This window comes from Hippopotamus amphibius, chromosome X (genome assembly GCF_030028045.1).
Source record: "Hippopotamus amphibius kiboko isolate mHipAmp2 chromosome X, mHipAmp2.hap2, whole genome shotgun sequence".
NCBI classification, from domain to species: domain Eukaryota; kingdom Metazoa; phylum Chordata; class Mammalia; order Artiodactyla; family Hippopotamidae; genus Hippopotamus; species Hippopotamus amphibius.
The window spans coordinates 78501044-78513876 of NC_080203.1; positions in this window are offsets into that span (position 1 = coordinate 78501044).

Consider the following 12833-nt stretch of genomic DNA (forward strand, 5'->3'; position numbering starts at 1 on the left):
CTACTTCTTTCTCAGAGGCTGGATGGCATCACAGAAAACATGAGATGGTGGGGATAGAAAGATCTGGATTTCAATCCCATCTCTGCCATGATCTAGCTGTGTGACCTTGGAGAATCTCACTTAACCTCTTTTATACCTCGTTCTTTTTTTCATGTGTCAAGTGGGGCTAATATCGCCCACCATAGCTGCTTCTGTGGGCTGGGAAGGCTGTGGCAGGATTAAGGGACGCAGTGCAAGCCAAAGATTGCTACCCAAATGTAAGGGTTATTGCCAGCAGCTCTCTTTATCCTCAGCCAAGCTGGTGAAAGTGCCCTGTGTGCCACAGGCAGGACAAACGAGATACGTGGAGGAGCTGGCCCAGGCTAGGACCCTAGGCTCAGGAAAGGAGGAAGAGGTAGGCTTTTGAGAAGTTCCTTGGAAGGCATTTCTCGGTTCCCCAGTGCCCTTGGTTTTTGGCTCTCCAAGCAAGGGAAAGTGACAGGTGGGACCCCAGCCTTGTGACAGTATACCCGCTTGTCACTGCTCTCGCCTTGTGACACTCTGCTGTAGCCACCCAGACTTCCTTGCTACCCCTCAGTCACGCCAGGCACACTCCACACTCAGGGTTTGGTGTTTGCTTTTTCCTTTGCCCCAGTCTCCTCAGGCTGGCTCCCTCGGTGCCTTTGGATTTCTGCTGAAATTTAAACCCTGTCTACATTTCCACAGAGAGCTCTCCTACCCATCCTACCTCACCCCCAGCACTCCCGTCCCTCTTACCACTTTTTCTTCAGTTCACTTATCAGCTTCTAATATGCCCTATAATTTACTTATTTGTCTTATTCATTGTCTATCAGCTCCCCCTGGAATGTGAGCTCCATGAAGGCAGCAATCTTTGATTTGTTCCTTGCTGTGTCTCCAGTGCCTGGAACAGTGCTTGCTACTAAATAAATACTTATTAAATGAATGAAATAGCCCCCAGAGACTCTTCCAGATCAGGCCTGAACTTTTATTCTCTCTGACCAAGCTGGACATCTTTCTTTTCTGGAAGGAAAATCTTGCTCTGGGTTTGGTTGTTCATTCATTTAATGTGTGTGTGTGTGTGTGTGTGTGTGTGTGTATGTACACATGCCAGGCACTATTCTAGGTTCTGGGGTGCAGCAGAAAACCAGCCAGACATGGTCTCAGCCCTTAATGAGCTTCGATTTGGGAGGATGGGGAAGACGACAAACAAACTAAAGAACATAACACAGTGTGATAGACTGGAGTGACCATGTAGTCAGGGAAGGCTTCTGAGAAGAGCGACGTTGGAGCGGATAGCCTCGTGATGAGACAAAGCTGGGGACAGAGCATTCCAGGTGGAAGGGCCACAAGGGCAAAGGCTAAGAGGCCAGAATGTCGAGAATGAGCAAGGTGTCTTAGACTTGATCTGCATCTCATGCGTCACCCTTTTGGTAGGCATCTTGGAAAGCCAATGCAACACCCCGCCTGGAGACACACATGTGTGTCGATTACCTACAGTCATGTGCGAATGTGTTTATATGTTTGGTGCATGGGTGTGGATCTGGGGAGGTGGCATGTGTCCCTGGTCAGATGGCAGGGTTCAGTAAAGGCAGCAGCTCCTGGAGAGAGAAAAGTATGGTGGAAAGAGGACAAAATTTGGGGTGCAGAGGTCCTAGTCCAGTGCAGGCGGCACCGCAGGCTCATATCTAATGTAAATTGCATATGTAATTTTGACCAAGTCCCTTTGCCTCTCTAGGCAGGTGTCACCATCAATAAGATGGGAGCGGAGAGGGTGGGTCCTTCCTATATGCCAGCCTCTTCCTTTTGTCTCCCAGTCTGAGGAAGTGGCATCTCCTCAGTCAGAGCCATAGTGGCAAAGGTGGCCACAGGAGGGGTGGCACTTAACAGCTGGAAAGGACGATGGTTGCGTCCTATGCTGGCTGTGTCTGGGTCCCCCACCCCTTCCCTCCAAGTGCTCATTTCTCCCCTTGCCGAGGAGGCCCTTCTCCAGATGCTGGCGCACAGATGCTGAGCTTCTCAGGTTCCCTGCTGGGTCCCGCTGAGCCAAATGCCTCAGCCTCACCAGGACTGCGCCCTCCCCCCCGCCGCCAGCGCCAGCGCCAGCCCCCTCCACCCCACATCGTTCTCCTTGCTCTTCTCTGAACTGCCTCCAGCTTGGCTACATCTCTGCGATAATGAGGTGTCTGCGACTGAACGCAGTGGGCTCGGCGGGGCAGCAGAGCAGGCCAGAGGCCCGGGAGACAGGCTGCGGCAAGCACAGAGACTGCCCCAGCTGGGCCCAGCATCCACCAGGTGCCCACCACCCAGCCGCCAGCCCCGGTGTCACCCTAGGCCTCACGGCCAGGATCCCAGGACCAAAGGCTCGAGACGAAGCGAGGCCCAGTTGTGAAAAATCCAGCTCCACGATGCTGCTGCTGTTGCTGATAGGAAGAATCTTGAGTTTCAAAGGGATGCCCCGCTCATAACCCCTCATATCTGGACGGTGTTTATGAGGCACTTTCACTCATTCTGCAAACGTTTACTGAGTGCAAATTCAGTGCCAGGCCCCATGCTGGTCTGGGGGAGACAAGGAACAAGATGGGGAGCTCTCTGCCTAGTGGGGAGACAGACACAGAAACAGGTCATGAGGGTATGTGGGAGTCAGAGCCTGGACTCAGGGTGCAAGAAGCCAGGAGATAGGGTGCCCAAGCCAGTCTGGTAGGGTAGTGGGGGTGGGGGTAGGTGGGAAGCTTTCACCAAAGAGGGGACCTTTGGAGTCATCCTAAAGAAAGAGCAGGAATGAGGCAGGCAAGGGGGCATGAGGATGGGAAGGGGGTGTCCTGTGCATAGGGAACAACTTGAGGAGCCCAGAGGACATCTTGCTTAATCCTCAAAACAACTCTAGGAGGCAGGCTTTCTAGCTTCCATTTTACAGATGGCAAAACAAAGGCCCAGAAGCAATAATAATGCTTTGCCTCCAGGGCAGTGTTAGTTTGAAGAAACTGTTTCTTATCCATCCTGTCACTTTTCTGCTCACACTAACGCTATGAGGTAGACTTTATCTGCACCTCACAGGTGAGGAAACAGGCTCAGTAAAGGAAGAGAGACAAGCTCTCAGTTTTTCCCAAGTTTGCCTGAGTTTCCCTAGTTGGAGAAACGGCATTTGGAGAGGGAGGGGGATGTAAGGGAAGTGGTACCACAAAGCCATACCCCTTGATCCTTTCTTCTACCCTATCCTCTACCCCGTACCAGCCTCTCCTCCAGAGGCTGAACTTCCCCATGGCTGGAGCAGAGTTTAGGTGAGAAACCGCGCCCCTCTCCCCCCATTCAAAGAGGACGGTTGGAGTATTGGTATTTTCCTGAATTATTCAGGAGCTGTGGCTGGCAGCATGGGGGCTGGGAGGAGGGTGGGAGCAGGTGTTCCCATATGCCAAGCATGGCAGCTGCACAGGAAGTGACCCCGAAGGCCGTACCCTCATCAGCTGCCTGGCCTCGCTCTCTCTCCACCCTGAGAGAAATCACAAGCCTGCGGTGCAGGGGGGAGAGGACACTGGGTAAGTGTAGGTAGGAGGAGGGAACAGCCTGAGGGTAATGAGTAGCATAGATCCCAGATCCCGAGGGCTTCTAGTGTGTTACACCTTAGCTCCTTTACTCCTCACCAAACTCTGTGCTAGTGTTGTTATTTTATAGATAAGGAAAGACAGAGGGGAAGTAGTTTGCCTAGAGTCTGTAATGGGCTGAATGTTTGTGTCCCCCAAGAATTCACAGCCCTAACCCCTAATGTGATGGTATTAGGAGGCAAGGCCTTTGGAGGCTAATTAGGTTTAGATGAGGTCATGAGGGTGGGGTCTTCATGAAGGCATTAGTGCCCTTATAAGAAAAGACCCGAGAGCTTGTTCTCTCCTTACTCTTGCTTACCCAATACCCACCCCCCAGCCCCATCATGTGAGGACACAGCAAGAAGATGTCCATTTATAAGCCAGGAAGCGGGCTCTCACCAGATACCAAATCTACTGGTACTTTGATCTTTGATTTCCCAGCCTCCATACTGGGAAAAATAAGTGTTTGTTGTTTAAGCCATCTAGTTTATGGTATTTTTTTTATAGCAGCCCAAACTGAGACAGGTCACATGGCAAATAAATGGCAATTCCAGAATCCAGACTCAGGTTGCACACTCCAGACCACAAACACCCTTTTCACTGTTCTACCCCTTGACTTGGGACTGGGGCGTCTGGGATTTTGGCCCCAGGAGGACAACCTGCTCCTTGGGCACTCCCTTTTCAGTGACCCCCCTGGCTGCACAGGGCCCCACCAACCATTAAGAGATCCAACTCTCCCTCCATTAAGATAACTCCTGGGGGGCTGGTTATGGTCTTCCAAAAGTACAGTTGCCAGGTGTGGAATTGCAGGTGAGTGGAAAGAGAGTCTGGGGTTCCAGGTATGGGGAGGTCGTCAACCTCTTCCTCAGAGGCCTTCGAGTGTGGGGAGGTGTTTTAAGGTACTGTTAAAAATGCAGCCGCCGGAGTTAGGGTTGTCAGATCTAACAAATAAAAAAAACAGGATGTCCAGTTAAATCTGAATTTCAGACAAACAACGAATACTTTTTAGCAGAAGTATGTCACTTTTAGTATCGGTATGCACTAAAAAAGTATTCGTTGTTTATCTGAAATTCAAATTAAACTCGAGGGTTCTGTATTTTCTCTGGCAAACCTACCTGGAGTCAAACCTCCTGGGCTTCAATACCAAGCCTGCTACTATCTAGCTGTGTGGGCTTGGGCAAGTTAGTAACCTCTCTGTGCCTCAATTTCCTCTCCTGGAAAGGATGGGTGGGAAGTTTAAATGAAGTGATAAGATGCAAAGCATTTCGCAGCTGTCTTTATTTACTTTTTCCTTCTTTCTCTGTAGATTCCCTCCATGGATTTACCCCCCCCCCACCTCCTGGCATGTGGCCCCCAGGCCATATACTAGGTAGGGGGAGCCTGTCCCATAGCTCAGAGGAGGAGGAAGAGGGCTCATGTCTTATATGCTTCTGCAATGTGCTTATCACTGCTCAGCATTCTCTTTAATTCATTGGGCCATCACAGCCCTAAAAGATCCTCACTATTCTTTGTCTCCTTTCACAGATGGGAAAGTGGAGGTTTAGGATGGTGAATGCACTTGCTCAAGGTCACTCAGCTAACCCTGGACCCTGGGCCTATCTGACCCTTACCACCCTCTACTCTGCTTTCCTCACCTTCTGCATCCCCCTCCCTTGGGCCCGGGTTCTAGCTTACTGAGGGGAAACCCCTGCTCAGGTTTAGGGAACATGTGTAGGAAACAGAACAGCCCGAGAGAGGAAGCCTGGGGCCCTCCAGGCTGACGGGCTCCCTGGGTGCAGCCAGAGCACCATCCATCTCTGGGTCTCCCTCCCCCTACATCCCTCCCCAGTCAGGACCATGGCGATAGCTCTATCCTGCAGCAAAATTCACTTCTCTCCGATATGCCCAGCTGCACGTCCACTATGCATGCTAATCAGCGTCCAGTGCTTGCCAGCAATTTGCTTCAGTTCTGGGGCTCATTCTGGGTTTATTTATTTTTTATATTTATACCTTGTGTGCAGAGATGGCTGACTTGGAGTGGGAGCAGGGTCTGGGGAAGAGGCACAGCAGAAATGGGAGAAGTGAAGAAGCCAAAAGCTAGAAGCTGGGAGGGAATTCAGGGGTCATCTTTGCCATCCCTCTGCCTCCTGACTGGACTGCACCTAAAGAAGAACAGCACCTAAGAGGATAACATGGAACCCTTCTAGACTATTCTTGGTAGGCTTGGGAGGTGGGCCCAGCAGGGATTAGCAAGCCCATGTTAAAAAGGAGAAAATCAAGGCTCTAGGGGTAATGTGATACATTGATTCTTCCAACCCAGATCTTTTGATTGTAGACAATAAAGATTAAATGAATAAAGAGGCTTCATTTTGTCTCCCCACCTCATGTACTGAGGAGAAACTTGGGCTCAGAGAGGGGAAGACACCTAGCCAAGGTCACACAATAAATCTGAAGTGGAACCAAGACCACCACGTGGGCCTGCTGTCTGCCAGTCCTGACCTCTCTTGATTGCATCCCGTAGGAAGCTGGCTAGGAGGGAGAAGGCTTCTCCTCATCTGTCACATATACCAAGGGAAGATGCCACCACCTGAAAGCTCTTCCCATAGAGTTCTCCACAAATTCTTGGCAATTGTCTACTTACATCTATCCAAGTCCTTTCTAACTGAACTTACCTCTTTCCCTCTGCTTCTCAGTTTAAAGGAGATGGCTCCTCCAGCTCTGCTGTCACACCAAGGATGACACATAGTAAGTGCTCAGTAAACATGTGTCCCGTGAAGATACAAATGAATAGGGCAACTTGGCAACATCCTGTGAGGGTGAAGATGAGCACACACCCTCAGACCCAGTAAGACCCCAGTGACATGCTAACACGTGTGTCCACTGGGAGATACACACAAGGATGTTCATCGCAGTGCCCTTTATTTGAATAAAACGTGCAAAATTACCTAAGTGTTCATCATCAGGAATTCAGCCAGGTAAGTTGTGGTGTATTTATACAGTGGAAAACCATACAGCAGTGAAAATGAGTGAACTGCAGCTGCATTGTTAACGTAGACACGTGGAGTGACAAAACACGTGGCTAAGTTTAACACAGAATACCATCAGTGCAAAGCTTTCAACACATGATATCAGGAGACTGACTACCTTGGGGAGGGTTAAGAAGAATAGGATTGGAGAGGGTGCATAGAGATCTCCAATTATATCTGTGATGTTTTATTTTGGAAGCCGAATGATGGGTACCGGGGGTTGTTGTGTTATTCTTGAGACCTTTTTGTACATCTGAAGTAGTTCATTATAAAAACAAACAAATGGTAGAAGAAATAGATGGATAAATGAATGAATGAATGAATGAATGCTGCTTCCCCTCAGCCAGAGGGCTGATTTTCCTCACCTCCCTTTGTTTTTAGTGTGTGTTTCCCTCTCTGGGACTCCTGTGAGCTTTGGAATCCAGGGCTAGAATCATGGCTCTGACCATTGTTGCCTATAACCTAGGGACCCGATTACTTCTCTGGCCTACCCACCTCAGTAAGCTATTTATGAGCATTCACTAAGATGATGGGATGTCTTGGAACTTATCTAGTCCAACCCCCCATTTCACAGATGACAAAAGGGAGGCCCAAATGGAAACCTCAGCTCCTACCGTGGGAGCTAAGAAGATAATTGTTCCTCAACCCACCAACGACCAGACGGGGCCAAGAAAGGAAGCAGGTCAGATGGTGATCAGGACTTCAAGACTGCTGCTCTGTTGAGGGAGGGAGAGGCAGTGTGGTGCTGAGGTCGGGACAAGGAATGGGGGTTCTGCCTCACTTGGAGGAACAGGCCCTCTGTTAGGTGGGGATCTGCCCCTATCAGGGGCCCCTGGCTCAGAGCTCTAGGACTTATGTCAGGATTGGCCTGCCCAGAGATGAGGAGTAGAACTCAGGTCTGTGTATGGGGATGAGAAAGGGTAGAGCTGGGGAGTTGTTTCATGAGGACAATTTAGATCCCATCAGAATTTCTGACAGTCAGAAGCCATAGGAGAAAGGACAGGCTGCCTTGAGAAAGAAGGGCGCAAACTGCCTGGACCCTCCCACCCCAGGATTCAGAGATACTATGATTGTTGGAGTTGGTTGATACGTCTGAAGTGGGCAGAATTAAGGCGAATTATTCAGAAGGCAATTATCTAGTTGAAAATGAAATGAGTCAAAGTCTACCCCAGAATAGGGAGGGAAAGAAGGTCTCTATGGGACACTGTGGCCCCTGCCAGATCCTGACCCAGTTAGTTCCCCCGCCAGCCATCATGCTCTAATAGATGTACTATCATCCCTACTTCCCAGATGAGGAAACTGAGGCCCAGAGAGGCCCAGGGAAGCAAAGATCTAAATCCAAAGCCTGGGCTCTTTGCACCTTACCATGACTTAATGGCTCCTCGACCCTCTCTCAGCTCTGCCTGGTCCTGGAGGGCTCTGGTGGAACAATAGTGGTCTGTCCAATCAGTTACTACCAAGAGAGGGGGCCAGAGAGGCCACTGTGGAGGCCCTGCAGTCCAGCCAGCCCACTGGCCTCTGTTGTTCTTGGGCCCCAGCCGGGCTCTCCTGGGGCGGTGGTGGGGCCCTGGAGCCGGCGTCTGCTGCAAGCCTAGGTCTCCTGCGGAGAACCCCTTCAAGGGCAGCCCTTGTCCCTGCTCTAATTATACAAACAATTTTGCTCGGCTTCTCCAAATAAACAGTGCGCAGTCTGTGGTCCATGGCATGCTGGGAAATCTGAAATGAGAAGCTGCCGCTAATGGGCTCCTTAGCTGCAGGGCTAAATGGATTGCTTAAAACGCTGGGCCTGACCAGCCTCTGCTACCTTCTTGACCAGGCCCTTCCACATCGTACTGTGCACCCCACACCACTCGGCTCTAGGCCCCCATCCCCCCCATGCCCACCTGCTTGCAGCCCTCATGCGGCAGAATGATGAGCTTGGTTGCACAAGAGTCACATTTCTGAGCCCTGTAGATGGGGAGGGCTCCTGCAGATGGAGTTTCAAGGGAGAGGGTGTGTACACACAGATAGGCACATGTGTGCAAGCATAGGGCTGTGTGTGTGTACAAGGAGTGTGTGTGCGTGCAGGGAGAGGTGTGCATGTGTCTATAAGCAGGGCTGTTTCTCAGGGCGTGGCGAGGTTCCTGGGGGCTGAGTGCTGCTGGCTTGAGGGACATAACTTCACAGTGGGGCAAAAGCACAGAGTGTATATACTGGAGGATGGAAAACCAAACCTGGGCTCATGAGCAGGTAGATACAAAAGCCTACGCGTAAGATCCCCTCCCCCAGCTCTGTGCGGGTTACTAGGCACTTTTATATCCATGGATCCTCTCCACAAGCCTGTGAGGAAGGGTTCTGGCTTACCTGCCCAAGGTCACACAGGTCAGAATTGGAATGCAGATTCCTGACTCCCAGAGGTGTTTACCTTACATCATTTGCTCCCCAAAAGGTTGTTTCTTGCCTTCAGAAGGACCCCTCCTCCAACGTCAGCTCTTTGAGGGAAGGGCCCATTTTGTTCATCCCTGCCTAGCGGAGTGTCTAATTTCACAGGCTCTGAAGCTGAACTGCCAAGTTTAAACCCATCTCTGTAATTTACTTGCTGTATAATCTCAGGCAAGTTATTTAACCTCTCTGGGCCTCATTTTTCTCATCTGTAAAATGGGGGTTTTAATTGTACCAGCTTCATTGGGTTGTTGCCAAATTTAATGAATTCCTGCATGTGAAACACCTAAAACAGTGCCTGGAAACTGGTAAGCACTCAGAAGCATTTGGCTGCTATTCTTACGTTCCCTCATTCGGACTATTACATGCTTGGGCACTGTAGATATGGAATATACAACTTGTGGGGTAAACAAAAAACTCACATATGTGATGTTACTGATTGCAGCCAATGGCTTCCCTCACCAGGTGACACTTTGGCCATTTAACAGGGTCTTTCGCTGCTCATTGTTTCCTGAACCCCTTGGAAAGTCCATCACCATGTGGGGGTGTGTGTGTGTTGGGAAAGGGACAGGGGTTGGAGTAGATTTGATGGTCCTTCTGGGCCTCTCAAACTTGGCTGTCTGTGGCTCCCCAGGTGTCGGCTCCTCTGAGTTCCCATTCATGGATATTCCTGCTCAGCCCTGGCCAGCAGCATCCCATCTCCTAAGCTCATGCCCCCAGTATCCAAGCCCTGCACCCCCCCGCACCCCCACCACAGCATCAGCTCCATCACCAGTCCCACCTGCACCCCCCATTCAGCCCTCACTATAATCATCAGAGAAATTCTCCCTTCAGGCTGAACTTTCCATCCTCTCTCCCTTGAAGGAGTCTATTTGAGGAAAGGTTTATTTAAATCCATTCAGATGGTTTTGAGTTACCAGAGGGAACTGAAGAGGGAGAAAATGGAAGGGGAGAGAGGCGACAGAGCAAGTGAGAGCCAGCTTGAAAGAGTGCACAGAAAAAAAAATAAAAGGAAATAAGAGCGCCTTAGAGAGAATGAGAATTCCTTTTCTGCTTTTCTCCATGAACACTGGGAGACAGAAAATTGCCAAGGACCAGGCCATACAAGTTTGTAATGCTCTTTGTGAGTGGAGAGGACTATATGAGCTATAGAAACAAGCGGTGTGAGGCCTTTGGGAGGCCGCCCTGGAGTCCTGGGTTTGGCCAAGCTCTGCCTCAAACTCATTGCGTGATGTTGGACGAGTCTCTTCCCCACTCTGGGGCTGGGTTTCCAGACAGTGTAGGAGGTGGCTGGAGCTGGGGAAGGGGGGACTAGCTTAATGAGTGCCCATGAGGCAAGTACTATTATTGTCCCCATTTCAAGGATGAGGAAACTGAGGAACAGAAAAGTAACATGCTTAAGTTCATGTAGTTGCAGAGATAGAGCCAAGATTTGAACCCAAGGCAGTATAGTTCCAGGGGCTGCACACTTAAGGACTATACCACCTCGCACTCTGCTGGAAAGGTCTTTAAGGATCCTTCTAGCTACACCGGGGATCTGTCACTTCCCCGCTCTGGACGTCAGTCTACCCGTGTGTAATATCTGTTTCACTACCGGTATCTCACAGGGTTGTGGTGAGAAGCCCTGTGTTGGAGAAGATACATTGTCAACCACGAAGCCAAAATCAGACCTTAGAGACATAGATTTGGTGAGCACTGCCTCTATGCGGGCCCTGCTCTAAAGGCCTGTGTGCTTTGCATGCATTATCTCATTTAATCTCCTCCCCCATCTTCTAAACCCGAGATAACTAAGACACGAAGCAAGTAAGTAATCTGCCTGTGTCACTGCTGGGAAGGACCAAAACCGGGGCCCAAGTTCCCAATCTCTACCTTTGAGTAGCCTGCATCCGAGGTACTGGACCGCCTGGGGTGATGGTTCTCAGCCCAGTCTGTACTTTAGAACCACCTGGGGAGCTTTTAAAAACTTGGTCCTGGCCCCACCCCAAAACAATTAAATCAGCATCTCTGGAGATTGATCTTGATATTTTTGTAAATCTCCCTAAGTGAGTCTAATGTGCCGCCAGGGTGGCCTAGGGAACAAGGACAAAAGTATTATAATGATGGGGCATGGGACCAAGTCCAGGCTGGGGTCAGGGCAAGGGGGAGGGAGCAGGCTGAATGGGCTCCAGAGGCTCAGCATCCCATAATATCCCAGAGTTGGAGGAGAGCCCTTGAAACCAAACAGTCCTTTTTACAAGGGGAAGCCTGAGGCCCACAGAGGAGAAAGCCCTTGCCCAAGGGAACAGAGGGACACATCTGGAATTTCATTCTCTTTCCCCAACTCAATATAGAACCCTTTCTGCTGCCCTGGGCAGGTGGAACCCACCTTTTACAGATCCCCCCGCTCCCCTTTTGTAGATGAGGAGACTGAGGCTCAGAGGTGCGGCCAAGCTGCCGCAGAGCACGCTGCTAATAAGCCTCAGAGCCCGAATTCCAAGGCCATCTGGGCTGGCTCCTTATCCCACGCTCCGGCCACTGGCCCAACTGCATCCTAGGCTGTCGGGGAGGCCAGGATGGGTAGGGAAGGCTGTTGGGTTAAAGCGTGGCACAGGGGCCCCAAGGCAGTCCTCGCTTTTTGCGCCCCAACCCAGGCCTTCCTGGCTGGGCCTGCCCCACCCGATAAAGGTGGAATAAATGTGGTGGAGCAGGTTCGGGCTGGCACGGTGGGAAGGAAGGCTTTCAGGGGCCCAGAGGCCCCCCCCCACCCTGCTCTGGGCTCCTAGGGCCTGGAATTCTTTTAATAGGAGACAAAGCCTTTAATTCTGAGAGATCAGATGAAAGGCTCCGAATGCAAATGTGCGGGCAGGGAAGTCTCTGGTGAGAATAGGCTGCCTTCAAAGTGTAAATGACTAAACGCCTCAGCTGGCTGGAGAGGAGGGGTGACAGCAGCCCCCCAGCCCAGCAGCCTGGCCGCACCGGCTCTCTCAATTACTTCAATTCGGTAATTGATGGTTCCAAAGCAGCTTAGGCCATGGAGTCCCAGGCTTGAAAAGAGTCCCACAGACCTGTGCTGGCAGCTAGGTTCAGCCATGTGACCTGGGGCAATTTACTCCATTTTTCTCATCACCTCAGTTTCTTCGTCTGTGAAATGGGCTTAGTGGAACACACTCAGTGGTCGAGAGGCTGGAAGGAGAAAACGGGTCTGAATTGCCTGGCACTGTTAGTGGCCTTCTTGACCACCACCGATGCCCAACTTGCTATCTGTGCTTGATCAAGGCTACATACTAATGCTCCTAACTTTTCTTCATCCAGTCCTCCTCTGCTCCCTGAAGCCTACCATCACACTCCTCCAAAGACAAGCTACCCCCATATGAGGGAAATGTCAGCTGAAGGGCAGGGCATTGGTGCTGTCCTCCCTTCCAGAACTAGAGCGCCTGTTTTCCTGAGCATCACTGATTGGTGGGCTTTGGGCCTTATTGACTGGTGGCAGGGAGGAGGGGGTGGGCAGAAGGCAAGGTGTTTAGCAAGAGAGGCGAGCGCCAGTGAAGACAGAGTGATGGGAAGTGTTTGGGGAAGGGTGACAGAAGCAGCGTAGTGTGGAGAAAGCAGGACAGGCTTGGGGTGGGTGGGCGCCGGAGAACCTGGAGGGTTGTGTAAGGAGCCTAGCTTGATTCGAAGCACAGGAGAAACCGGTGGTGGTGGGTGTTGAGCAGAAGTGTGCCACAATCTGATGTACACGTTTGTTCCACCCCTCTGGCTGCTGGGTGGAGAATTAATTGTAGGGATCAGAAGTGGAAGCAGGGAGACCAGGGAGGAGGCTAGCTCTCTTGGCAGGCAAGAGGTGACAACA